Below are 27,506 nucleotides of genomic sequence, written 5' to 3'. Positions count from 1 at the left end.
CTTCCTTACCATGGCTACAAGAAATATACAAGTTGTCATTGGTATTAGTGGTTCTTCCATTTCTGTTGCTAAACTCAGCAATACACTTCTACACTTGCTTGGATTTCCCTGCGTAAGCCATTGTCCAGCACCTCCCCAGCCTCCTTTTTCCATCTCATCTGGCATGGCCTCACCATGGAGAGCTCGGAACCATGGCCAACACGGACCAACCCTTAGCAAACTTTTCACTTGGTGCCAAGGACAGCTTAGACCCCATTTTAGATCCTCTTTGCCAGACTAAATTAACTCAAGCTCCCACATGGCGCACGAAGTGTGGGGGCTGGACTCCCACCTCACAGCTGCTTTCAGGAGATGTTTACAGCTCCAGAAATCCCATTCTATGAAGCTGGACTTGCCCCAGGAGACAAACTGTCCCTCAGCACTTGCTCCACTGTGCACTTGGACAGGCCCTTCCTGTGGCACAGGAGCAGGAGGCAGAAAGGGCTTGGCTCAGCCACTGCCTCCACTCCAACATAGCAGAAGTCTTAAGCTCCTTGCTGGGTCCCATTTGTGTCTCTCTTCTAGGTGCCCCAGGACCAGACTGCCCGCTCACACAACTGCTTACAGTGGTGATTTGTGATGTTTCAAAAGGTTTTGAAAGATCAAAATGGTTTCAAACATAATGGACCATAAATGGACCTGTTGTTATGAAATAGGTTCTTTCACCCAGAGTACATCAGACACACTGTGTGCTGTAGAGATTTGTATTGTTTATACTGAAAGCCATCATGGTTTTTTATAAAGTTTCCCTTTCTACTCCATGGGGTTTGTTGTGGAGATATTTCTGTCTGTTGGCTTCCAAGCCAGGCAGACTTTTATTACATTTGTGTAAGAGAAAGAACATTCCTTTTATAAATGGAGGAGACATTCTATTGAGATCACCTAATTAATTATTGATTAATTACTGATTTAATAATGGCGCAAAATTAGGGTATTGCATTAATGTGCTGCTATTTTATCTCCTTTCTCTTACAAGACAGCCTAGCAGAAATTTCAGGTCTTCATTAATGGCTTTTGTAAGAATAAGACAAGTTCCATGGCACTGGCAATTGAGCAGTAAGAGATACAGTGAATCTGTAGCCTTACTTTGTCCCTTTCTTAATCATCAGACCTCTCCTTTAGGGCCAAGAATACTATGATTCCACAGCACAGAAATGTGGAAAAAGAGTGAAGGAATTAGTGTACTTGTTGGAGAAAAACAAGAAAGTGTTTTCTATTGGTGGTCGAGGTTAGGCAGAGAAATAGGAAAAAAGCCTCTTTTTCATGAAAAGCAGACAACTATCACAGAAAGTATCATTTAGTGAAAAGAAAAATAATTGCCAAACAAGATGTCAGTCTAGAAGCTTACTAGCAGCCCCAGAAAACAGTATCAAATTCATTGGTGTGGGATTTTGGGGTGCAGTTTTTATTGGATTAGACAAAGTGTGCTATGATCTCTTTGGAATGAGACTTCATAGAAATGTATTAACAGCCTGCACACAGATTCAGAAAACATTCCTGTATTTGAAGTGGTTTAGCAAAATTCATTTATCCATTAAATCAAGAATTGTGTTTAGGCTGCAGGACCTGATGGTCCACATAATGTGCACTGGGCTCCTACCAGTCATATGTAAACTGTCTAATTGCTCTCAGCTGTGTTGTAACAAATAATTGGAAACTGAATATCCACCAGCAGCCCTACCTGTAGCTGTAACAGTAGTAGATATTCCTCTTACAGTTCCTTAAAAAAAAGATGAGAACTCTCAGAAAAAGTTTAGCTTTCTTTTTTTTTTTCTGCTACTTTTAAAAGCTGCTGTTGCAGCATGACTTGCCTGCCTGTTGTCCATGTTGCATTGTTTTTGTTGAACAAAAGCCAGTCGCCTTTTTGGCAAGTACTCTGCCAAACTGAACAACTGTCAGTGGGGAGCGATACGTTTCTGTGTTGATACAGTGATGATTTTAACAGCTTGCTGATGCAGTGGAGGACATTCCAGAAACTTTCCTGGGTATCGAGATCTTTGCTATGAATACCAAGGTGCTGTATGGTGGTCAACTCTGTCCTGTCCACCAGGTAGACTTTCATGTTGGGTAAAAGGCCAGTAAACGTCTATGGTAGCATTTGATGTCACTCCTTGCTCACTTTATGTGTGTGGGATGTAAAAGCAATGAAAAAAGTTGTGCACTATGTTCTGTAGAAGGGTTGTTTCTGTTTTTGTAAGGTTACCTGATCTATTGGAATTTTCCAGATACTGAACTGAGGAAACCAAATCTGCTCAAATGTATTACAAGACCAGGGAGACTACCCTGAAGGTAGGGTTATGGCATTAGTTAATAGAGCTGTGCAGTCCTCTCAAAAACATAAAGGACAATGTTATGTCAAAAATTGGGAATAGCTGAAACAAAGTTGTAATGGGATCTCTTGAAAACTATCATTATGTACCTTTCATTTTAACTCAAGTATGAAATGAGAAATCTTTTCTTTCCTTCATGGCTGTGTCTGAGCAGATGTAACTATTTTGGTGTTCTATAGTTAGCCCGGTAATTAGCTGATGATTGCTCAGCAAAGAAACCAACAAATCAAGAATGTAAAGAGTACAGTGACTCATCTGAGAATATTTGCTGTGTGTTATATTTGATTGTTAATTCTTGGTTATATGATTACTGTATGAAGTACGCAATGTTTCATAACTGGAGAAAGGAGAGAAAGTGGAAGAGCTGGTTTTCAAAGGAAAGTACTTTCTTGGGTTTGTGTGGAGAAGATCTTTCTCTTCCACATTCAGGATAAGCCAATGAGGCCAAAACAGGAACGGAAAAGCTGCAAAAGTGTCACTGTAAAGTTGAAGGTGATAGTATCTGCTTGATTAGGTATTTAATTTGGAACCTTACATTCACCTAGCTGTGTTTGTAGTGTTTAACAGGTGCTGATGTGTATTAACCGCCAACATCCTCCAGGATATGATCACCTCCTCTTGGTCTCCTCCTGATCTGAACCAAGCAGATGATGGGCTCAGTGAGATGTGGATCTGTGCAATAAATAAACTTGCACATCTTTATGGCCTTGTAACACTTCACAGGCTGTAGGTTGGCATGTGAGGAGAACAGTCAGTCTGAGATTACAGAGTCATAGAATGGCTTGGGTTGGAAGGGACCTCAAAGATCATCTAGTTCAACCCCCCTGCCATGGGCAGGGACACCTTTCAGTAGACCAAGTTGCTCAGAGCTCCATCCACCTTGGCCTTGAACACTTCCAGCGATGGGGCATCCGTAACTTCTCTGGGCAACCTGTTCCAGTGCCAGGAATGTGTGGTCTTCTCTTCCCTCCCATTTTCTTCAATGTATCTACTTCTAATGGCCAGCATCTGTGTGAGATCTCTTAGAACTCATAGCAAAAACTCACACTTCTTGGTATTCAATTTATGTTAAGTTGAATTTGGTGGTCACGTGGGCTTGAAAATTTGTAGTTTTCAGTAACAGAGGGGAGTTATTTCCTTTACTTCCATATGTGACTTTGAAAATATTCCTAACTGTTGCAGTGGGGATACTGCAACACGCATATATCAAACCAGGAGTCCCGTGGAAAGGAAATATATATAGACAGACAGATTCTTGATAGCTGTTTCAGAGATGTTTATTTCTCCAGCCGCATGGCCGGAGCTCTGCCCAGGAACTGTTCCAGTCACCGGACCAAGGGTCCTTCTGCCCGCACAGGGAACACAAACCAACCAATGGGAACGAGGCTGAGCAGGGACAGGGTAGCCCCGTGTCTGTGCCCTCAGGGCCCCTCTCCCAGGGCTACACGGCAGGGGAGGGACCCCAACACCTAACTACTTGAGAAATTTACTAAATCTGGTGCATTTTAACTGCATTTCCCAGCAATAAAGGGATGAATAAAGATAAACAAGTTTTCCTGTGCTGATCTTTTTTAGTTACCCTCTGCTGTGATTTTGACTGACATACATTTTGATTGACAGTCCATATATATATGTGTGTGTGTGTGTGTGTGTGTACAAGTGCAATGCAGCTATATTTTTCTAAATATTTCTTAATCTTCCATGCTGTTCATTATTTGGGTAGGATGCACTTCAAGAACATGGTCCCTTGAATCTTGAGCTGGCACTTTGTTCCTTGCCTCTTGGGTTTTTCTGTTGTAGTCCTTATCTTGAAGTAAGGTATAGTGCAAGTTTTTTGTAGGTTTGTGATGATCTCCACAAAGTTCAGGAACGACATGTAAGATCAAGGCCTAAATACTTTAATCAGGAAGTCCTAAAAGAGTATAAACAGGGAAACAAATATGGTAAAAGACAATGCTAATGTAGGGGAGCAGAATGTGGCACCAAGTGGAAGAATAGTGAAGAAGGGAGTTTTTATTGTGGAAGGGAAATCAGTTGAGTTGATTAGTTTCATATGTGGGATTATTTTTTAAAATATTTGTTTAAGAACTAAATGGAAATTCCTTACTTGGGAATATTGTGGTGGAGCATGATTATGCATGTGTGACAGAGGATAACAATGCATACATTAAAAAGAAAAAAAAAAGAAAAATTACTCAAAATATCAGGGGGTTTACAGGAAAAGCACCTTTTCATTGACTTTACCAGCAACTAGTTTGTGTGTCCCTGACTTAATTAGCGTCAAATTTATTTAGATCTCATCATATTAATCTTCTATTTGTAACAGTTAACTGAAATACGGTTCTCAAGAGTGTTTAAGTTTTAGGTGCTGATGACAAAGTTTGTGCATGTTATAAATTTCATGCACTGTGTAGAACTCTTATTAATTGGTGGTGGAAGTTACAATCCATATTTTAAATAAGTAGTATAATACAGCCATTCAGAATTACACCACAAAAAAGAGAGGGGTTTAATGGAATCCATATGTCTACTTTTAGAACTGGTTAAGTAAAACTTTGTTATACCACATAATGGTAAACCATCAGTGCTATAATGTCCTTGGGGTCTTTTAAGAACTTCCTTTATAGACACTCTTCTGACAAAGATTAATTTATTAATGGATTCAAAATAACAGGAATATAGTTTATATTGCTACAATGAACAGGCATCGGTGTTGGTTGCATTGTCCCTTTAAATTCCTGGAAACTGAAATGCAATATCCTTGCTCTTGAGGAAGAGCTAATTTTGAACAAGCAGCAGCTTTTCTAGTATGTCACTTGCATTTTAAAACAATCATTTCAATGCATACTTTAGTTCATGCTCCTTCAGAATAAAGACTAGAATAGTAGATGTATCTAGGAACACACAGACATAGAATGCAGTCTTCCTGCATCAGTGATAATTTTTGATATGGAAATATTAATAACTATTTCTTAAAAGTTGTTTCATGATTAAGAATTTTAACAAAAGAGATCTATTTATAACTTCTAAGTTACAAATAGCTTAGGTACTAATTGGTAGCTAGCCTAGGGCCACATTATTTGAGTGGTTTGATAGCCTGCATCTCCTTCCCCTCACCATTTCCCTCCTCCAAAATCATGCTTACACTTGAGTATTTCCAAACCCAGTGACTGTACATGTGTGCTGCCTGGCCCAGCTGTTCCTTTCATATTGAAAATCAGATCACTGGATTCTTGATCGATATTTCCATGGGGATCATGTTAAAAACTGTAGCAATTTGCCCTCCTTCATTTGCATCCCTGGGGCACAGGGTGGTGAGGAACATGCACATCCACATCACCTCAGGGTATTCTGCTTCTTCATTCACACCTATCTGGGTCTGCTCCTCTGTAGATCAAAACTGCCCAGTGGCACCAACGCATCTTCAAGAGTGGGGGCAGAAACTATCGATGGAACTCTAAACAGGAATTCTGGACATTTGCATAGGTGTACCCTAATGAGACAAGCATGTTTTGGTAGAAAACAAAGGCCGTGGCTCTATTAAAAGGGGCATAAACAGGAAGCTAATAATCTGTTTTTAAATTAAAATGATTTGTGCTTTTCAGAATAGTGTATGTACATGTGTGTGAGTTACTGCATACTAATGAGGTTCTTACTATGTTCTGTTGAAGTGTCAAAATTAAAAATTTTACAAAAAAATCATATAAAAATTGTCTTTCCCAAGATTCTTTTGAAAAATGAATAAATATCAATCTTTTTATTAATTTAATTCAAAATCACTTTCATATTGAATTATTAATTCCATGAAATGTTTAGCTTTTTAAAAAAAAAAAGTAGACTGACTTTGAAAGGAGCTGTTTTACTACACGTAGCTGACCACCTCAAATTCATATTCAGAGCATTAATAATTCTTTTTAAAGCAACTGCCCCATGTTTAGATGCATCTCCCACTTCCATAGCCCACATGGATATTCACGCTTCATCTCAGGATGGCTGCATGTGTCTGAGCATGGTGGGCTGACCTTGGCTGGAGGTCAGATGCCTGCCCAGCCACTCTCTCACTCCTCGTCAGCCAAACAGCGTGGGGGAAATAAGAGGATGAAGCTCACAGGCAGAGATCAAGACTGGGAGATCACTTACCAAACTAAGCGTTCTTTTGCTATATGGGCGTAAGAGCAGTGGGGATCAATTCTTAACTCCTGACGAGAGAGAAAAGCATATGGGCCACTTCTTGAGTGATATCACAGTCTTGCCTTGTGGTAATGAAGTAAAACAGTTTCCTCAAAACTTATTGGAATTTCTTTATTTCGATAAAGCAAGGGAAATGAAGCAAAAAAATTGAAAAGTTCTTCATGGTCTGTAAAGCAGTCCGTGCATTTCAAGGCTGTTATACAAACTGACTGCAAACTTAGACATTGCTTAATCTATTTTTCCTTTACAGATTTTTTTTTTTTTTTTGAGAAGGAAGAAGTGCCACTGCTTGCTCTTTTATTTATCACAGAAATCCAGGACCCAGGGTATTTAGGATCCCATTCTCCCACATCTTAAGTGTTGGCAATACCACCTTTTAAAGGTTCTGCATTTCACCAAAAAAACCAGTTTACTCCTGGAAGGGAATGATATAGCTGTAAGAGAAGGACAGGAGAGGTCTCTTCTCATGGAAGTTCATTTGTAAGTCGTCATTTCTCCTTTCAGAAAGGGCTGATTATTAATTAATTTAGTTACTTTAAGCTCACTTTTTGTCATCAAGAGGTAGTTACTGTAGTAACAAGCGTACATTAGTTATTTCAAATGTTGGGGTTGAATACATGCTCGCAGTCACCTTCTGCACATATGTAATACATTCTAGCTTTTTATAAGGCTGTTGGTTACAAATGGCTTTGAAATAACTACCATGCCTTCCAGCTATAAAATCCCATAATAATTATTCATTATATCATCATCATTTTTATTATGCTAAAAGGGATTCTTCCACACCCCCTTCCACAGCAGAATGTTGTAGAAGAGATTTCTTTTGTCCACATTAATTCAGGATTGTTCAGCACTGCAATACAGCCATATAATCTTTGTTTTAGGGGAAAACTGAATGGAGTGAGACAGCTGCTCCATGAAACTTCAGTAATTGGATTCATGTTTAAATAACTTGGGCAAAAAACCCCTTCAGCTTCCTAGCTTAATTCTTTTTATTATCTGCATGTAATCTGAGTAGGTTCTAACTAGAAGTTCTCTAACAGCTAGGCTAGCTGGCTTTATAGCTATAATTTAGGCACAGTTGTACATACCTCTGACAATTCCCACTTCCTGTTACATATTCAGAACATAAAAGACAAGGATGTTGAGATGGTAATTTGTTTCTAAAAATGAATTCTGATTATTTTAACCCCTCTTCCCTTAAATTTTAAAAATATTTCTAGAGCTTGAGGCCATTTATTTGTGTTTAGTTTTGTTTTCTTCTCTTTTATATTTAAGACTACAGAAAGAATCTGATTTTAACTTAATTTTAATGTGGTATATGCTGTTATAACATCCAACTGCTTAAGCATATTTTAGGTTATAAAATACACTCATTTAAACTGCTTTGGTTCCAGAGCATCTGATTTAGATACTTGTGCATTCACTTCTTAAATAAAGTGAAAGCATATTGTGTCATACAAGATTATTTTTTTCTTCATTATCTGATCCTTATGCATTTGAACTTGGGCTTCTGTGACAAAGGCACAGTTGTTTGTCTGCTGATTGAGTTTAACAAGAAGCTGGTGTTCTCTAAGTACAAGTGCCTCATTTCCTATAGCATAACAGTACAGTAATGCTAAGGGCACATAGGTACAAAAAAGCATTAAACTCCAGAAAATCCCCTTAAATCTCAAAGCTGGAAATTCAACCACTGAAAGGTAATTGTACTGAAATTTAAGCCCCATGTAATTTTCTTACATGGTTAAGGAGTTTTAAATGTGATTAATAAACTGCCTTAAAAGGGATCTTTAGAGGCAACTTCAGGGAGATGTTATGAACTCATGTGTATTGAGTGATCATAGTTCCCAGCCAAATGTACAGCAAAAAGATATTTTCAAACCTCTTGGGAAATAATAGGCATAATAATCCACATTTTACTGCAGCTTCTCGCTTTCTTCTGTTAGATATTTATGTAAATGAGGTATTTTTGGAGACGCTGCCTAATTAACAGGGTCTATAGGCAAGTGTCTCTCCACCTACCCTTGAAGTGTAGCACCCTTGCATTACAGCAAACAAAGTATAACATTGGCTTAGATTAAATTTTAGAGAGGGACCCATTTCATTTAACTGTAGCCATCTGAAAGTTAGACTCCGTCTGACTTAGCCATTAGTCAGTGAAACAAAATGGGCAGCTCAGCAGGGATGCTCATCCCACGTAGCTTTTAGGTTCCTCTCTCGTCAGTGGAACATGTTGAGTGTCTCCAAGGGTAATTTGTTAGCCCAGAGGGCTAACCTAAGAATGAATCCCTAAGGTTTTAGCTGCTGAAGTAAGGTGAGGTGAATTCCATCCCCAGCTCACTAAATGTTGGAGCTTGTTACTAGGGCATACTTGTTTATGACTTGAGGAAGACCCAGGATCTCTGTGCTGGATATTAAATCACATTTGAAGCTTAAGTAAAGCAGAACATTTAATATTGTAGAGCAACACAACATTTTGAATTGTGAATTTCTGAAAAGAAATACCTTTGTCAAGACTTGGGATCCCCAGGGGTGGACTCTGATTTGGGAAGTTCTGATGGAGTCTAAAGACTGAAATTTCAGTGATTTTTTTTTTTTTTAAGTATCATTCCATTATGATAACAGAAAGGATTATGGTAGAAAAAGACTTTTGAGATTAAACTTAAACATGTATTTTATGTTGTACAATGTGCACAGGTCCTGTCCTGTTCTTCATTCCTGTATTTTCTAATCCTTAACTTCACAAAAGTTGGAATGAATATATCCTGCAAGCCTTCAAGCGCACAAAGCTAACACACTTCCTGTGGGTGACATCCTTTTTCTCACAACTGTCAGTGAGCTGATGAAAATACCTAAACAAATGAAGAAAACTGCTTGACTCCAATTCTGTTAAAGCAACTTAAAAGTTTCAAATTATTCAGCAGTGTTGTTTGTGGAGCATCTTGTCATAAAATGTTAAATTTCCGGATTGCCTAGAAGGAAGTTCTGCCAAGCTTCTAATCTTGGTATGTTCACTTGCACAGCAATATTAACCTCTCCATAGTATTCTCTATGTGTAAATAGGTTATGGTTTTTCTCTGGTTCCTGTCTGGCTCTACATAGTTACCACCCTGGGCTTTTTTTTGGTAGGTGGGTGGGACAATGGATTGGCTCTTAAATTGTTTTGCATTTGGCACTGGTGCCTGACTGGCTTCTGCCTTCTGTTTAACTCCTATTTTTAAATTTTGATTATAGTCACTGTTCTTTATCTCTAATACTTACATTGTGGTGATGTGTTTGTTTTAGAGTTTCCACAGTGTGCAATAGTTTGTTCTTTGTGTAGTCCCATATGTTCACTTACTGACTTGGACAGCAAAGAGGAAAAAGAAAAAAAAAAATAAAAGGAAAGAGCATATGTATCTTTTCCAACATTTGTAGTCAACACAAAATACACTATGGAAAACACAGTTATTTCAGCAAACTCAAAGCTGAGACCTGGGTAAAGTTTATAGTTTCAATGGGACTCAAGGGAACATGTATTTTTCTGCCAACTCTAAAAAGACTTGAAAATGTGTTGAAATCTTATATGTACTGTATTTGTTTTGTCTATGTAGGCAAGTGCTTCTGTGTGGCCCCTGTATTTCTTGATGTTCTCTACAGCTGACCTTGTTAGGTGGGTTTTATGTCTCCAGTGTTGATCAGAGGGAGTTTGTAAAGTGCTTTTTAAAAGTTCTTTAAGAGTTGGTGTGACTTGTGTTTCATGGGTTTGAAGGATTTATTGAAAATATGTTCAGCAAAATAATTTTTATTTCTATGAGGAATTTTAATTTAGTTTTTTGAGTGTTAGGATTTTTTTTCCCCCTCCCTGCTACCAAAAAATAGGCATTTCCAATGGTATTTAAGTGGAAAACTGAGAATTCCCATTTTATGATCTGGTTCCATATAACTGAGTGTGTAATTTTGGTCATGGTGAAGTTACTGGTCACATGCAGGTGAATATATTAGACTTGTATGCACCTGTACATTAAGGCAATTAGAGTGGTATGTCTTGCAATTTCTTAGACATCATTAGACTAATTAGTTCTTCTTCAAACACCTATTATTACCGTTAGTAATTGTTAGTAACTCTTACTCAGTGCAGCTAGGGAAGGGTTAGGTACTCAGCTGTGCCACTTCAGAGAAGGGAGCAGGTACCTCCTTTTGATGTCAAGGGACGGAATCGTACCTGATCTCTGGGATGTGGCTTAATTGATTGGTTTCTTGTCCCAAGTGTGCTTGTTTGGTACCTTATATTGCCTAAACTCCATTATAACGTTGAAAGTTACTTTCCATACTCATATTTCCAAACATATTCAGATGTGTACAGGCATAACTGATTTTAAATATCCAGCCAAACAAGGCTGGTTTCAAGACCACTGGAAGTAAGGAGTGTCAGTACACTGTCCATTTTGACCATGCTGGAACTGTTTTCATGAAATTGCTTGGCGAGATGGATTAAACTGGAAGTGAATTCTTCCAACTACCAGTGGAGCTGAGCAGAATTTAGCTTTGTCTTTCCATGATGGTGGTTTCTTCAGAAAGTTGCTGCTCGTAATCTGTGAAAAGGATCTGCACAATAAGTATGTAAAGATGGGAGCTCTCACAGGAACATACTTAAAACTGCGCCACATATGTAAGCAGATGTTATTTTGTGGTTTAGAAACATTAACTTCTTTTTTTTCTTTTCCAGCTGTATGCCAGGATCTTCCATTTTTGCACTTTCTGGATACAGTCAGAAGTTTATGTATCAGTTTATCAAGAACCAGTCTGTTCTCTCTTGTATTTGTGCCTGATATTGCCAAAGATACTTAGATACATTTGGATGAGCTTTTTCACTTTTGGATGCATTTTTATTTGTTTATTTTGATACATGATATTTTGAGATTGCTGCTCTGCAAGAGCAGCAGCCAAAAGGAGATGAGACTAATCCTTTGTTTAAACAGTTCAAAGACTAAACTGATACAGTAACTGCTTTTAGGCTCTCCAAACTACTTTGTAACAAAAACAATATATTTAACTCTCTCCCTTAGTAAATGCAATTTTATTTCATCATCATCTCTATTTGAGAATGAAGTGATTTGGGGTATTGCAGTAGGAGTCCATGTCAGTCTGGGCTGTCGTCTGCCTTTTTTTTCTTCAGTCACCCTGAGTCATGGGCTCCCCTTTTCCCAGAAGAGCATGCCTCTGCTAGGAAATAGTGGACCTGTTCAGTCACAGAGAGTGAGCGTGTGTATATGTACAGCTTTCCTTCCTGGGCATTGTTTTCTGAAATTTGTATTAATTCCTGTTTCTAAGGTCACGTACTTTTCCTTGCACTCTCTTGTACTGCAGTGTTGAAACATACTTACCAGCAGGTGGAGATCGATTAAAAAAAGAATTGGTTGATTAATTGGTTGATCAATCCTTTTTATCAAAAGTGACCTTTTCAGATGTGTTCAGGATATCTGACTTCTTTTTTCCTGTTCTAAATCCCACTTCACCACAATCTGTTAATTTCTGCTGGTGGAACAGTTTATGCAGAAAGAGCATTTGGAGGGAGATCTCCTGAGCTGCAGAAGGCTTTGAGGAAAAGCTGATGAGTGGGCAGAGATGTTGCAGCTGCCCAGGAGAACTCCAGTAACACTTTCTTGTGCCTTGGAGAGCTTGGCAACTCCCTGCCTTTCCAGCTGAGTGCCACTGTGAGACTCCTCTCCAAAGGGATGGAAAACATTCAAGATTTCTCTGAGCTGTGCTAAGTGTGATCTATCCATTTGCTACTGCAAAGCAAGAGGGAAGGTTTGAGGATTTGCAGTAGCAGTTAATAATTTCAGTCTTTCTGATGTGGTTCCAATGAGCTTTTTCTTGATCTTCTATTTTGAGGACTTTACAGGTAACATACCCTGGGAGATCTCATGGTCAAGCTTTTATTTAGCCTGAGATTGTCTGGTCTTAACCACTGGGCATACGAGCTAGGTTTGGGTTTCTTCTGGGAGGCAGCAGCAGCATAAGCTCAGGGCAACCTTGAGCTGTGTTGGTGGCCAGCCTCTTCTGCTTCTCTCTTCGTTGCCCCTCTGATAAACAGCAACTTGTAATTCTGCTGACTCCTTTCTTCCACTTGAGAAAGCTGCAGTGCTCAGGTTTCTCCCGGGATGTGGTGTTGCGGGGTGGCAGATGCTCCCAGCCCAGCTGTGCGAGAGGCAGCTGGCTGGTTTGTGTCCTCCAGGGAAAAGGCACTGAGCCAGATTCAGCTTGTTAACTTCCAGCTGGGTCTTACTAGCTAGTCTGTCCCAACAGCATGCAGAAATGGCAGCTGACATTTAGGAGGTAAGCACGGAATTACAGACTGTTAGAGATCATACTCTGGCAAAATTTGAAGCATCTCTTAAAGCACTGAGAGGACTTTCATAGTATGAAGAATTCATCCAATAATCCATTGTCAATTGTGCATCCAAACTGGGATAGGTAGGACCTGAAGTCAGCCAGCACTGTGAAACAGACTGTTAGCAAACTCCCTAACTGGCTTTACCTTGGCATTTATTTTATCTTCCCTTTTGCATGAGAATTTTGGTCTACGCCCACTCCTCTGCACACCACCTTCTTCAAGAACCTTTCCTTGAAGCCTGAGGAAGTGGTTTAACATTGGTTACAGACACAGGCACATAGACACACAGCATAAAATCCCACTGATAGAAAAGGAGTGTGACTTCCTGTACACAGCAGGATTCATGGGGGTGGGAGTGGCACAGTTTCTAAAATACAAACAGAGGAAAGGCAATCCCCAAAGTATATAAAATTCCTATGATTTAAATGACTAAATCAGCTGAATGCTGGTAAACGTTCTAGTGGTTCAGTACAGAGTTTAAATGCATAACCCACAGCCTCTCCATCAACCAAAGCTGGACTGTGGAGCCAAGCATGAAGACCATGGGGGTGGATTCTAAAAGAAGGTAGTAGAAATGATTTTAAGCATCTTACTACACAAACTTAAATGCCATTTTATTGTCAAGTAGAACTAAAGATAGGGAACCTATCTGCAGCACACAAAACTTCTTTGTTGAACTGTAACATGGGCTTCCTTGTTACTGAACTTCTGCTTCTCCTTTGTTAATACACATCTCATACAGTAAAGATCTGAAGTAAAGATCTCAAGTCAAATGCATCCTGGCCTGGAGTAAGGTTGCTTGTAATATATTCAAGGTGGAATAGCAGGAAAATGGTATGAATGTGATGGAGTAATTTTCATTTTTAAAATTTTTCTTTTCTATACTTCCCCTATATGTGTTCTCCTCCTGTAAAATTGTTGCATGCCCATCTCCCTACAGACTTGTTGAAACTCCTTCTGAATGCCCTTGATGTTCCCATGTGCCCTCAGACCAGTCAAGCTTATGGCCCTCTGGGGTAAAAAGTTGATGTGACCTGCTTCTCTGCTACAGAACCCATTTAATTGGGTACTTGGACATGTAAATGCTTGAGTGTCTTCCTTCCTAACTGAGATAATCCTAATTCTCTCTGCACTTAATTGGAGAATGCAGGTTGTTCCACAGAGATCCATGCTTTACTAGGTGGTTGTACAGGGATTGCAGGGAGACCTGGTAAGACAGCATTTGTCTGGAACTTTCCTTTATGAGGAAAAGTATAAGCTGATGCTGGTACAACAAAGAGGGTTCTGATGGGCCAGTTGAAGGCCTTAGAGGTGTTTGTCTCTGCAGCAGACTCTAGCAGTACCTGTGCCATCAGTAGGAACAAAGCTAGGAGAAAGATCACCCTCATTTTTAAGTAGAAATGAAAAGCTTGATGCAATCAGCTGAATAAACCCAGAAAAACTCTTCAGCCTGCTCATTACCAGCCAAGGCATTTCTTGCTTCTCAACCAGCTATTTATGGGGAAGAAATCCATTCTTGAAAAGAAGTGGTGTTGAAACTACAGTCTCTCTATCTGAAACTCCTTCTGAGCCTTGTGGTGGTGCAGGTTTCTAAGAGCACAACTTAGACTGAGAGAATTATGACAAGCTTTTCTTTCTCTCCTAAACACCACATTCTTCAAAAAGACTGTCCCAGTAAACACTTATTGTTCTCTATTCCTTTTCTCTCATGTTTTTGAATATGACAAACTAAGTTTCACCCTTAGATAACCTTATGTCCCTACAAAATTTTATTTAGATGTCTACATTCCTAAAAATAATACATGAATGAAGCGTTCCAAGCAGCAAACCACAGCTTCCTGAGGTATCAGTGGCTGTAATGCAGTTTCTAGTTCAAGGATTTTGTTTTATAAGTGATATAACATTGCAGAGTCTACATCCAGAATTGCTTTGCCATGCACTGTTTGTATGTTTTTTAATGATTTTTGGATGCAAAGCATAAGTCATTTAGTTGACTAACATAAACAGAAGATTGCTAAGGTATGTTTTCTGTGTTATGTGTGCCCAGTCCTCTACTTAACAAGGTTTTTTAACTATATATTGTTTCTAGCCTGCAATCAAAACACTGCCCACAAGTTTTAGTCACATATTTTATCACTTATATACTGAAAGTGCACTTACTTTCGCAGAACATTTTGGTATATTACTCTGATTCTTGATACAAATTGTTTTCCTGGTGTCTAAAGCCATGTTTGCTCAAGTGGTCTCTTGTACAAAGGAATCTGACTGGGATTCAGTAGCCAAAAGTTTTTCAAAAAGGCATCATAAATGATAAGTTATGATTTCAAGTTCATTTGTCTGGGACAAAGGCAAGCATGATAGGTGTTATGTTCCAGAATTAGTTCAGCGACATAGAGTGGGGGCAGGTGAGGGGGAGAGTAAAATGGTAATTTGGCAATGCCAAAGTACTTAATTTTCTTGACAAAGTTCTTGTATTTTAAAACAATTCCATTGTTTGGACAGAAACCATACACTTTTTAATTACTGGCAGTAAAACTAAGGATTTAAGAGCTAAGAGTGTTACAGTTGGAGGAAGCTGTAATTACGGCATTTTTTTCTTAAGGAAAACAGAGAGTTCAGACAGCTTTTAGAAGGAGATGGTAGTTGTATTTGAACTTCTGTGTAGACCATGTATTGATAAATACATGTTCTCTAGTCTTACACCAGTAAGTTCAGCAGTAAAATATATCCTAAGTGACTTCTTAATTTGTGTTTCCCAATGTGCTGTTTCAGCTCTAAGGTGACTTATCTAGTAATAGTTATAATTTCTTCTGATTGTAAGTCAGATTTCCTTAATTCTATATCTTTTATCATCTACTGAGCAAGAGGGGTGTAGAACAAAGTAAAATTTAATGGAGTGGTTAAGAAGTAAGCTGGTTTTGAAATATGCACTGTGTATGTATTTGCACTCTACTGTAGCCTGTCTGCTTCCAGAGAGTCAAGGAGACACGGCTACTACTGAGCACAATAGCTGGAAGGCTGTTAGTCGACAAATAAATGTGGGTGTACTTAAGTATTGTCAGTCAGCAGGTCATTACATGCAACTAAGTCTAGACCGTCTTGGAATCACTGCAGAAACCACTGGCATATGAATCCCTCTTAGTCTGATGGGCTTCCCTGGGGCAGTATTTTTTAGTCGGGAAAGATGCTGTGGAGGCTGGAGCTTGGAGTGGTGATTGCGGCAGCTCCTGTGCGCTGGAGCTCTCACTTTACCACGGCATTCCAGGGCTGTCAGGATTTTGGCTGCTTTCTCCACTGACTTCCCAGGCACAGTGGGGAGAGCAGACTGGTGTGTCCTGGTGCTGAGCCATGTGGGCTTCCCCTTAGCCTTAAATATTCTGGAAGGGTGTGAGTACCTGGGATGCCCTGTGATGCCAGTTCCCAAGTGCCTGTGTTCCTGCTCCTGGTACAATGAAATACTCTTGTCAGATGGGCAGCACCAGAACTAGGCTTATCTTTGAATTATTTATTCCTATGTTATTCTGCACTGGAATGAAGCCTGATTTTGAAACAGGAAGGTCTTCTGTAAAGCGGAATAATATTTTCTCAACATCCCTGCAAATGGAAATGACTGTTTTTATATCATAGGATTTTGAAGTATTAGGTAGATTTAGATAAAGAGTTACGTAGTTAGGGAACAGAATACCTAAAAAACTTTATTCAGAAAGTCATCAAACTAGTGGTGTAGACAGATAGTGTGACATATAAAACTCTCTTCTTCTTTATATAATTCTTCTAATCAATTCTCTGTTGCACAATTGTTATTGAATTGGCAGATCAGTTGTTTGCAGAGTCAAGCATTTTTGGTGATTTTATTTGAATTTTAGTGGGGCAGAGTTCATGTCTCTAGCATTAAAGTTTATTTTGTGAGTGAGTTAGTGTAATCAGAACATTTTGTGTGAGTTTGCATAATCAGATAATTTTGCATGTGAGATAGTTTGGTTTTGAGGCAACTTTTTCAGAATCTAGTTAGAGCTGTCTGTAGATAAACTGCTGCAGTGCTGTGAAGAGCATGTGTGGTCCACAACTTAATGTCCCAATGGATGTCAGTGGTAAGGGGTGGATGACATGCCTGAGGGAAGGGGTGCCATCCATATGGACCTGCACAAGATTGAGTCATGGACCCATGGGAACCTCATGAGGTTCAACAAGGCCAACTGCTGGTGCTGCACGTGGGTTGGGGCAAACCCCCAGTATTAATCCAGGCTGGGGCATGAACAGATTGAAAGCAGCCCTGCTGAGAAGGACTTGGGGGTGCCGTGGATGAAAGGCTGGACATGACCCAGCAATGTGCACTGGCAGCCCAGAAAGCCAAAGATGTCCTGGGCTGCATCCATAGCAGTGTGGCCAGCAAGGAAGGGGTTTCTGCCCCTCTACTCCACTCTGCTGACATCCCACCCAGAGTGCTGCATCCAGCTCTGGGGCCCCCAACATAAGAAGCATGTTTGTGATAGGACAAGGGATGATGGTTTTAAACTAAAAGAGAGTAGACTCAGACTAGATATAAGGAAGAAGTTTTTTATAATGAGGGTGGTGAAATACTGGAACAGGTTGCTGAGAGAGGTGGTGGATGCCCTGGAAACATTCAGGGTCAGATTGAATAGGGCTCTGAGCAACCTGCTCTAGTTGAAGATGTCCCTGATTATTGCAGGGGGTTGGAATTACATGACCTTTAAAAGTCCCTTCCAACCCAAATGGTTCTGTGGTTCTGTGAAATTGTTCATGTGTCCTTCTGTCTGTTTTTTCATATATGAACAATTTTTGAAATCTAAAGTAAAATTAATGTGTTTTACAGTGCTTGTGACAAAGCAGAACTAAGCATGTTTTTGTGCAGGTATATGCCACAATTATGTTTTTCTCTCCAGCTTTGGAGATGAAGGAAGCAGCTGTTCAATGAGAACCATAGTGGAGAGTGAGGGAAAACTGTTCTTTTGGCACCTGGGATTCTTTTTCAGTTTCTAATTTTTACATTTAACCAACCCTGGAAAAGCACACAAAATGTTAAAACACAGTGTTAAGAATGACTTTTGAGGTCACAGGTTATGTTTTAAATCAGACTCATGTTGTTACGGTTCCTGATAATATTTTTGGAATTAGAAACCTGTCAGTGTTTCCATTTGGAGATAGGGAGCTATAACTGGCTATAAAAATATGTGCCCAGCGAAGGCATGGGTTGTTGCTGGAAAGCAATTAAAGTCTGGCAGCTTTGAAATAAGAGGCACATCAACAAGATTGGGAGATCTTCTGTTTTCTGTCGGTGCTGCATTTCTAAAAGTCAGGAAATTCATGGTGATTGGTATATGGTGGCTGTTTGGGGTCTGCTTTTATGGGTCACTGTGCAGAATCAGGTCTGGGTGAGTGATTTTGGTTTGTCTTTAGTGATAGGTTTTCTTGTGCTCTGGATGTCATTTCACAAATTAAGCACTTGATAGATATTTTAACACCTTCTATCCATTTCCTAAATCTTTTGTGCAATTGGTCCTTTTCCTTTGGTTCACCACAACTTTAAGTAGCTCCAGCACATTCTTCCAATTTACAACGTCTCCCTGACTCGCCAGCTGGACTCCACACATAGCCTTGGTGCTCCAGGAAGGAAGACTTGGCATCAAGTGAGTCTGGGGTTAATGAAAGCCTGGAGTGGGAAGTTATAAAAATCAGATGGTTATAGTAATTTTAAGGGGCTATACACTGAGTTTAATAGCCCCGTGGGGAATGGTGATATGTGTATATGAGGAGAGGAGGAGGAGAGAATGGGCATAGTAAGGTGCCATTATTTATATATATGTGTGTGTATATATATATATCCCTATTCCCTCTCCCCTTTCATTCCCTCTTTGCAGGAGATTTGATATATTTTGGCCAGAATCCTACTCTGACCTGACTGCACTGCATCATCAAACAATCCCTACAGAAAGCTTGCAGAGAGGGGAAGCTTTTTTCAAGATCCAGTTTTCTCCTCTGGCTGCAGTGAAATATTTGACTCTGATAATCACACATGATTATCTCTCCTGCATTTGCCATGGTAATTCTAAATCATCTACTTTATCTTTTATCGTGATCAGATACTTATCTGTTTCATTTTATGTTCAGGAAGCTCTAAGATAAGTTTTTTTTTAAATGAAAAAAGCACCAAAGTTAACTTGGATTTGCTAATTTGCTCCAAATTCAGAGTCAGAATCACATGGGCCAATGCTCCTACTCAGGTGGAAAGAGGTAGTTGCTGGAGGCAGGTAAAGGGTTGACTGTAATCACGAGCTTGTCACCACTGGCTGGCTGTAATGCCCAGTGTGGAGGCAGAGGTGCAGACTCCGGAGTTCACAGCTCCATGTGGTGGCACTGGCAGTTGCTGTTTGTACAGGGCTTGATGCTGCCAGCCTTCTCCCTTTGTGGAGATGATGTCAGATGCTTGATCTCAGTGAGTCTTGTCCCATGACCCTGCCTGTAAGGAGACAGTGATGTTACTTACATAAGAAAAATTAGGAGTTGCCTCATGTTTAGGGTTATGCTTTATCTTAGTGATTGTAATATTAGCTGCTGAAAATGTGTGTTTAGGTAACAGTGAATAGTGCTATGTTGAGGCATGATGCTTATATTTCAAATTAAAAAAATAGATAATATTACCTTGTAACTACAAAAAGTCTTTTACAAGATAAGATCTTCTTTGGAACTGTCTTGCATTCATTCTCTGTCATTCTAGCTCCATAGTGTTAAAAGGTGGTTGTTTGTCTTGTTGGCTTTGCAAAGTCAGCATTGTGACAAAAAAATCTTGTAGATTTAAAGAATAATGAATAAAATTGCAACCTAAATTCTGCTTTGACTTTAATCTTTTGATTATGAAGGCCGTGTTTTTTAAGTAGTTTAATAGAAAGCATAGGGAGTACAAAACCGTTGAGGGAATACAAGCAGTTTTTATGACATTGTTTAATTAGTTGTTTTGTAGGGCTGGTTTTGGCAGGGAGTATAAATGCATGTGTATATGTGTGCATGTACACAGATGCACACACATGCTCATAACTTGAGCAAACTATTCTGGAAAGTCTTGCGACTCAGCTGTGGAACAGCACTTTGTTGGTTTAGCAGTCACGTTTTGGAGAGGAACTGTTCTTTGAAGAATATTGTAACTGCATAATTTATTCAATTTAAAAAAAATATACTTCAGGTTAGGATAGCCTGTTTTCTGTATGCTTCACAATGTCAGGAAAACAATAAAAGCAAACAAATAAAAACCCCAATACCATAGAGATTATGTATCTTGAGGTTTCATTTTAAGTAAAGTGTTCAAATATACATTTTAATAGAAATGTGTTTAATGATGTTTTTTCAGAGGCCAAAAAAGTGTTATGACTTCCTGAAAATATGCCTCTGGTGGTAGAGATGAAAATGTCCCTGTGATTCTCAGCTGCAGCTTTATGTGTTACAAATACCCCCAAAAATCTTAGAAACAAAAAAACGCAACTAAGTCTGAGCTACAAAGTGAGAAATGAATTTAAATATATTGCTTTCTTCCTATGAAATAACTGTGAAGAAAACATGTTTTTTAGGGGTCATTTCAGTGCACTCTCCTTCCCAGGACACGAGATTTCATTTCACATGCAGTGAAGTAAATTTGTTCTCGGTCATTTTGACTTCTTATTTTAAAGCTGAGACCTACCCACATGAAGGCTTTTTTTATTACGCAGTTTTGTGGATGAAGAATGTTAATTTTTTTTTTTTTTTAGGTCTTAATATGGGAATTTGGACAAATAGGAGAGCATGTTTAGTACTATTAATTTTTAGGCTTCTCTAGTTAAATAACAGTGTGGGTAGGATTTTCTTTACTCAAATGATGTTATTTGGGTTCTCCACAGGCTTTCTTGAGAAAGAGTTTTTGCCTATCTTTACAGAAAACACGTATCATCTGCTTTTAGTGGGAAGAGAATTTTTCTTTCTTCCATTTAATTACTTTGAGTCAAAATGTCTCATAATGGGAGTTATAATCGTGGTATGACTTAGCAAGTTGACTTAAAGACCATAGTTGCACCAAGGCTGTACTACACCATCCTTTCTTTCTGGAAAACTGCCAACAAACATTTATCATTCAGAAAACTGTACTGGACACTTACAACTGGAGCATTCTTGACTTCTACTGTCTTAGCCAAAATGATTGGAGTCCGTTCATGTACAGCAATGTTGAAAATGAAACCCTGTTTGAATATATGTTTAGCTGCCAGGTTTGCAGTGCCTCATTTGAAAATTTTTCAGCATTTTTCAATAGCTGTTTTTTTCAGTGTCTTTTGTAATTTTTACATCTGATGGTTTCTAAGATGAAATGTTTTGAGAACTGATAGAGAACTTTGGAGGATTCATTTCTCTTTTATGAAATGCTCCAGAAATGAAATTGTTCTGTTTTTAATAGATTGAACTCTTCTCTCTCTCCCCCCCTCTTTTTAAAATAAAATATAAGCCCATGTAACTTCTTACTTTAAGCCACTGTCAGAGATAGTGAAATTCTATTATCTCACTTTTAAGAGAGGAAAGAGTAAGAAAGGAAAGAGTAAGAAAGGCTAAAGTTATTTACCCAAGTCGTAAAAACAGCTGTGCCCAAATTATTGATTGAACTTAGGTGTGTCTTATCCTAAACTGAGGGCTCCCTAATTAGTTCATTCCTCCTCTCAGAGGTACAGCCTTTTTAATAAAAGGGAATAAAAAGTGATTTAATTAGCAAATCATAATTTGTTTTATTACGACCAGGAAGGACTGTTATTAACATACATTGACAAGTGTTGTTACCTTTTACTCAGATGTATGCAGACTAAAGATTCAAACTGGCACAAAGCACTCCAATTCAGAGGTTACTAAACTATGTGTCACACAGACTACAGCAGTGAGCAAGCAGCCCCAAAACACTTCTGGTCCTTGGAAAAGTGAGAATTAACTGGATGAAAATTGCCCATATAGTCCCAGCCATGCCAAATGCTGCAAGTCTAAGCTGATTTGATGGAAGAAAATTCCATTCTGTATGTAATCTGATAACTAGCTTGACTCTGAGTATGTTGGAGACATATATAAATTAGACACGAGTTTTGATCTAGCATATTATTTGCCCCTCATTATGGTCAGTCTATGATCATTCAGAGGAAGAAAAGTAAGTTTCCTTCATTCTTGGGAAACGATATCTGTTGGTTTCATGTTAAAGTTAGTAACCTTTTAAGGGTATTGGCTGGGCCCTGAAGTATGAAATTGTGTGTGATTTATAACTAATGTGTCTCTGCCCTTTTCAAGAGGTATCTCTGGGGGAAATTGTTAGCTGGTTATTGGCCAGTAGGGGATATTGTCTTGTTCTTTCCTGTATCTCATCTCATTTGAGCTGAGTTGCATTGCTACCTATAGGTCTTTTCCTCTGGTGAGCAATTTTTGTTTCTTAAGATGACTCACTTTGTGTGGGAAAGGGTACTTCCAGCTGTGAAGATATTCTTTTTGTTACCTTATTTGCAGTTACAGCACATTTCCAAAAATGCTTTTTGTTTCATTCATTGATACTTGTTGTCTCCCTCCATGGGAACTCCTGTGTGAAGGAATATACCTGGACATCCAGAAAACTTTGCATATCCCCATGTGCTTTGTTATCTATTCCTCCTCCATCAAAGTGTGTTGCACATCAGGTAGCTCAAGCTGCCTCCTTCTACAGGCAAGAAGTGAAATCTGATACTTCACATGCAGGTCATAGGACCACAGGGTGAATCAACCTGGAAGTGACCTCTCTGGCAGGATTTTGACTTGCCTTAGCAATCTCCTGCTCAAAGCAAGGTCAGGTGTGATGCCAGACCACGTTAGTTGGCCTTTATCTGGTTGGGGCTTGAAATGGCTGTGCCTTCGTTTAACTGTTCAGGAGTGTTGTGATACCACTTGGAGTCCTGGACTTATGAAACTGAGTAACTCTTGGAGTAACCACAGCATCCATCTAGCTTTGAATTTCCTTCCTGGGCAAGGATAAGACAGTATTTCCTCTCTGCATGGTGCTTCAAGAAAGTTTTGACAAAAATTCAGCTTGAGTTGTAATGCATTCAGCCCAAGAAGCCAACCTGGAACCTTAAGTGCTATCAGTTTTCTAGTGCAAACATAATCATTACCCACTCTCTGCCAGCTGCTGTACTGAGGAAAGGCAGTGCTGTGACTACACAGTACCCAGCTCAGTTTCCCTTCAGACAAACCATATCTACCAGGAAACTACTGGCTTAGTCCTCCACAGTACTGTGAGGAGCAATTTTACTTCTGTGTGGTCCACGTGTCATTCTCAACCTGATGATGATGCCTAACCTGAAACCCAGGTTGCCTCCATCAGGCTTGGTCATCTAGCAGATCTACTTGTAGAGGCCCCCACTGAAGCTTAGGTCAGAGCTAGCTTTGCTCAATGTAAAACCTGTGCAACATTTCTTCTGCAAAACTTCTGATATTGTGAATACAACCTTACATGCATTTTAAAGTTTCCTACTTAGCTACTTATATCTAAGGACATTAAATCTTCCAGACTATTCACAGCTATCTAAACCTTGAATTTCTTCGTTCCTAGGGGCTACCACTTTCTGTACCTTTCCATTTAATAGTGTTCTTTAAAATAAAAAAAGCAAAACCTCCATTTACATGCTGTTCACTATTTCAGATGTTTGCTATTTATGAAACACTAAGCAGTGTGTTCACTGCTATATAATCTGGAGAAATAAGGCATTTTCTTCACTGTTACAGATTTACAACTGCAATCAAGCATTTATTTGTTTCCTTTGTCATTTCCTTTATGTGCCAGTTCTGTTGAACAGTAAAATGTGACAGTATCAATAGTTAAGGTGTAGTCATTACTTTAGTGATAGCTAATATAGCAAGGAAAGTAACTACTTAGTCTTTTCCTCTGTTTATTTTTGCTGGAATTTCTGTATGGGTTGTTTAGCTTCAGAGTCCACACTTGATATCTATGACTTTTAAAGTATGTTTCATTTCATCTTCCAGGAAGTGAAAAGAAAGACTTTGCATAAACTCATTCTCTAACCACATTTTTTTTCTCTATTCCTCAGTCTTTTCCACCTTTTTTAGGAATTGTTCAGTAAAAATATGAAAAGGTAAAGTGAAGTATCTCCCATCATGCATAAAGTCTTTTTGTATATCATTGTACTTTGGGTCTTAAGCAGGGTGTTCTGGATCTTCATGTCTATAGCTTCAGTGCTGCCAATATTGTTTTGTCTTCAGTGGTTTGGGTGGATCTGGATTTGGAACTGTGTTTTTGTTGGAATGCCTCTATGTTGGATCCCTGCAGTTCTCAGTGCTTGAAAAAATTATGACTTAGAATGGAAGACAAAGTAAACCCACCATCAAAGGGGAAAAATTAAATCTCTGTTTATTCACCTGCATACTAAAGATGAATCTTATTCACAGCAGCTAGCTGAAATATTCTAGATATTAAAAGGCTTGGAAAAAAATGACTTTTTTAAAGTCTGGGACTTTGTTCCAATAGGATTTGTGTCCCAGATGTTGATTTGCAGCAGCAATATGCTGGATGAAATCTGCTGTTCAATGTGCTATCAGATAGTGGTACAGAACACATACATGGGAGAAATGCATTTCTGTGCAATTTTGTAATTAAGGAGTAGGCTGTGACAGCCTATGCATTTCTGAATGACTATAGTATGAAAATCTGAAATGGAAAAGTCTGAGAGTGGTGTCCAAGTGACTTTTAACCACCTGAGAGGTAAAAAAAACCACTGCCTTGTGGACTCTACTGGCCAGGCCTCCCCACCAGCATGATGTTATGAGGAAAGAGTAAAGGAGTGTTTGTTGTTTTAAGTTTTGTTCCCCTTTGCAGCTTTCCCACCAGCACTATATAAAAAGAGGTATAGTAAGTCTAGCTTCTAGACTTGTAGACTTCTTCTTGCTTCTAGAAGAAGCAGGACTATTTTTCTGTATTAGAAATGTAACTACCAGCCTCTGTTTGAGCATCTGCTCATGCTTCCCAATGAAATTTATTTTCAGTGGAAGGTAAATAAAATGCCCACTTGAAATAAGCTGGGGAACATGGTGATTTTCATGTACCATCTTCCCTGCATATCTCTTCCCACATACAAAGCCTAGAAAGAACTCCTGTGCCTCATATATGGGTAAGACATAGTAGATGTAAGTGAAAAAGAGATAAAGCCTCAGCTGAGGAATGTGATTTTTCAAAAACCTGTTTGGGAGGACACAGCAATTGGTTTTGAAAACCCACAATTTCTGCTGTAGATGGTTAAGGTCAGCTCCTGCAGGCTCCCTGTCTGAGCAGCCAGGCTCTTCAGTCAACACTCTCCTGGCGAGACACACTGTCTGCAGCAGAACTGAGACTGGTGAGTGACTGCATGGTGGCCTGGTGGAAGGGAGCCATAGCTGCTCCTTCATTGAAACCAGCCTGCTGGGCCACTGTCCTGTGAAAAGGGGAGATTTCCTCAACCCTTAGTATTTCATTTGTCTGTCAGCATCCCAGGAAAGCCAAGACCCTTGTGTCTGACCAGTCTGTCATTGTCCTATTACAGGGACCCTTCATTGAACAGTCCTTCTGGGTCAGAGGGTTGTCTGACTGACTTAGGCAGGGACACACACCAAAAGCACAAAGGAGACCCCTCAGTGGGTCTTCCCACTTTATTTGAGTGTGTTACCTGCTGCCGGTGACTGCTTGTGCCCATGAAGGATTCACACTAACAGTTTATGGAATAATACTCTTTATTTATATAAAATTGTAACAGGTTACGGTTTGAGGATTGCCAGTGATCTGACTGCAAAAATTTATTCAAAGCAATATCTCTATTCCCCAATAAAAGTATTCAGCCTGAATAGAGTATGGTTCTTACCCAACAGGCATCCCATTGGGGGAGAAAACAGGTTCAGCCCATTGACTGGTCCCAGCAGTTACAATGGAGTCTTCCCTAACTTTTCCTCATTCTCAGCTTACTATTTCTTTATGTTTAGGTGGAGCTTGAGTGGCTCTAGTCAGATATACCTTTTTTACAGAGTGGTGTAAAATTATCTTGCTTTGCGTTTAAAAATGCAGTAAAAAAATATAGAGCACATAGTGAGGGGTGGTCATATATTGGAGTTGGATAACTTTGGATGGAAGTTAGTATTATAATTAGGTTATAATGAACCAAGTTCATCCGAGGAGAGCAGTTTCACCACACTTGCTGACTCAGCAGCTGGACATCTTCTCCTATCTCCCCTGGCTGACAGGTGCTGTGCACCTTATCAGCTGCAAAGTACCATCGAGTTCCCCTCCCTGCAAGGATTTCTACTGAGCCTGGCTGCAGTGTCTCCACTCTGCTCCACTCTCTGTTCCATCCCTCCTGGTTGCAGATCATGTGTATGGGGAGTCATTGTGGAGCATTCCATCCAGGGAGCAGCAGCTGCATTTTACTCTGTAATTTTCATACCATTACAACTTCTGTAAGGATGTGAATGTAACTTCTCAGTTTCTTCTGATTTTACCCCCAGCCATCTTTCCACTAAGGCAAAAGAACCCTGTCACTGCATGAAAGGCATTTCAGAGAGAGCTGAACATTAGGGTAAATCTGAGGGGGAGAGCATACTGGGCGTCTGGCCTCTGTCCCATCACTTGATTTGTGCAGTCATCATCAGATGTAAATAATCTGTGCTGTTGCCAAAACCAGTGATTGTGGTGCTCTTCCTCCCTGTCTGAATTGCTGGGATTTGAGGAAGAACAGCAGCATCTTTTTAAGGAGTGGTTTTGGGGGATTTCTACATTTTATTTTATAGACGTAAAAAGGAGAAAGTGTTATTAATGTAAAATTTAAATAAAAGCATTTGGGAGACAAGTTATCCTTCAAAAGTATTGCATGTTAAAAGTCCCCTTGAGTTTTATGTTTGGAGTTTCTTGAGGTTACTATACATGAAGCTACTGACATTTCATCACATTGTCTGGGACTTAAAAAATATCCTAGAACCCAGTGGGAGTTTATGCAAAGCTTATATCATGAATATTTTTACAGAGACCAAAGATGCCAGATAAGAAAAAGTCTTTGGAGATCTGGAGTAAACAAAACTGCCTAGAGCTGTGCAAATAGTACAGCAATGGGCAGGTATTGTCTATATTTCAGTATTGTTAGACTGTAGGGTTTATAAAAAAGCGTCAATCTATCAACTCAGAAGGACTCTTCTTAGTGTGATGACAACTGAAGCAGCCACTTTAAAAAACAACTTTAGTTGATTAAAAGAAGTGGCTGGTTCATTTGTTGGAGTAATGCAATTTCCTACTATATCTGAAATGGATTGGCCTATAAATTAAAACTTGGAAATGGAATTGGCAACATACACGTGAATGTGCATAATGTAAGGCTTTTGAATACCGAATAGGAGTACTTGGTGGGGAGTGAGTGGGGAACTAGGCTTCAAAATAAAAGACGTGTGAGTGGTATTTGTGAACCAGTTGGTTGGTAAGGCTTGGTTGTTGGGTTTTTTTTTTCTGAACAGGCTCTGTATCTGTCCTGTTTGCATGAACACAATGGAGGAGGATTTTTTTT

The 27,506-nt window shown here is 39.3% G+C and overlaps 1 protein-coding gene across 4 annotated transcripts in view; it reads left to right on the top strand.

Annotated features, from left to right (window-relative positions):
* The window catches only part of RSPO2 (R-spondin 2), a 113,774-nt gene that overhangs the window by 18,872 nt on the left and 67,396 nt on the right, over positions 1–27,506 (top strand). Inside the window, exon 1 of one of the 4 annotated variants that reach the window (XM_048287039.1) lies at positions 18,980–19,000. The exons of the other annotated variants lie outside the window; for them this stretch is intronic. The gene's annotated coding sequence lies outside the window, so the exon portion shown is untranslated. Of the gene's footprint in view, positions 1–18,979; positions 19,001–27,506 lie in introns of those variants that run through there. 4 annotated transcript variants of the gene reach the window in all.

The sequence above is a fragment of the Corvus hawaiiensis genome, chromosome 26 (assembly GCF_020740725.1).
Source record: "Corvus hawaiiensis isolate bCorHaw1 chromosome 26, bCorHaw1.pri.cur, whole genome shotgun sequence".
Taxonomy (NCBI): Eukaryota; Metazoa; Chordata; class Aves; order Passeriformes; family Corvidae; genus Corvus; species Corvus hawaiiensis.
Note: the sequence above shows the minus strand (reverse complement) of the source record. Positions and strands in the feature narration are given on the sequence as shown.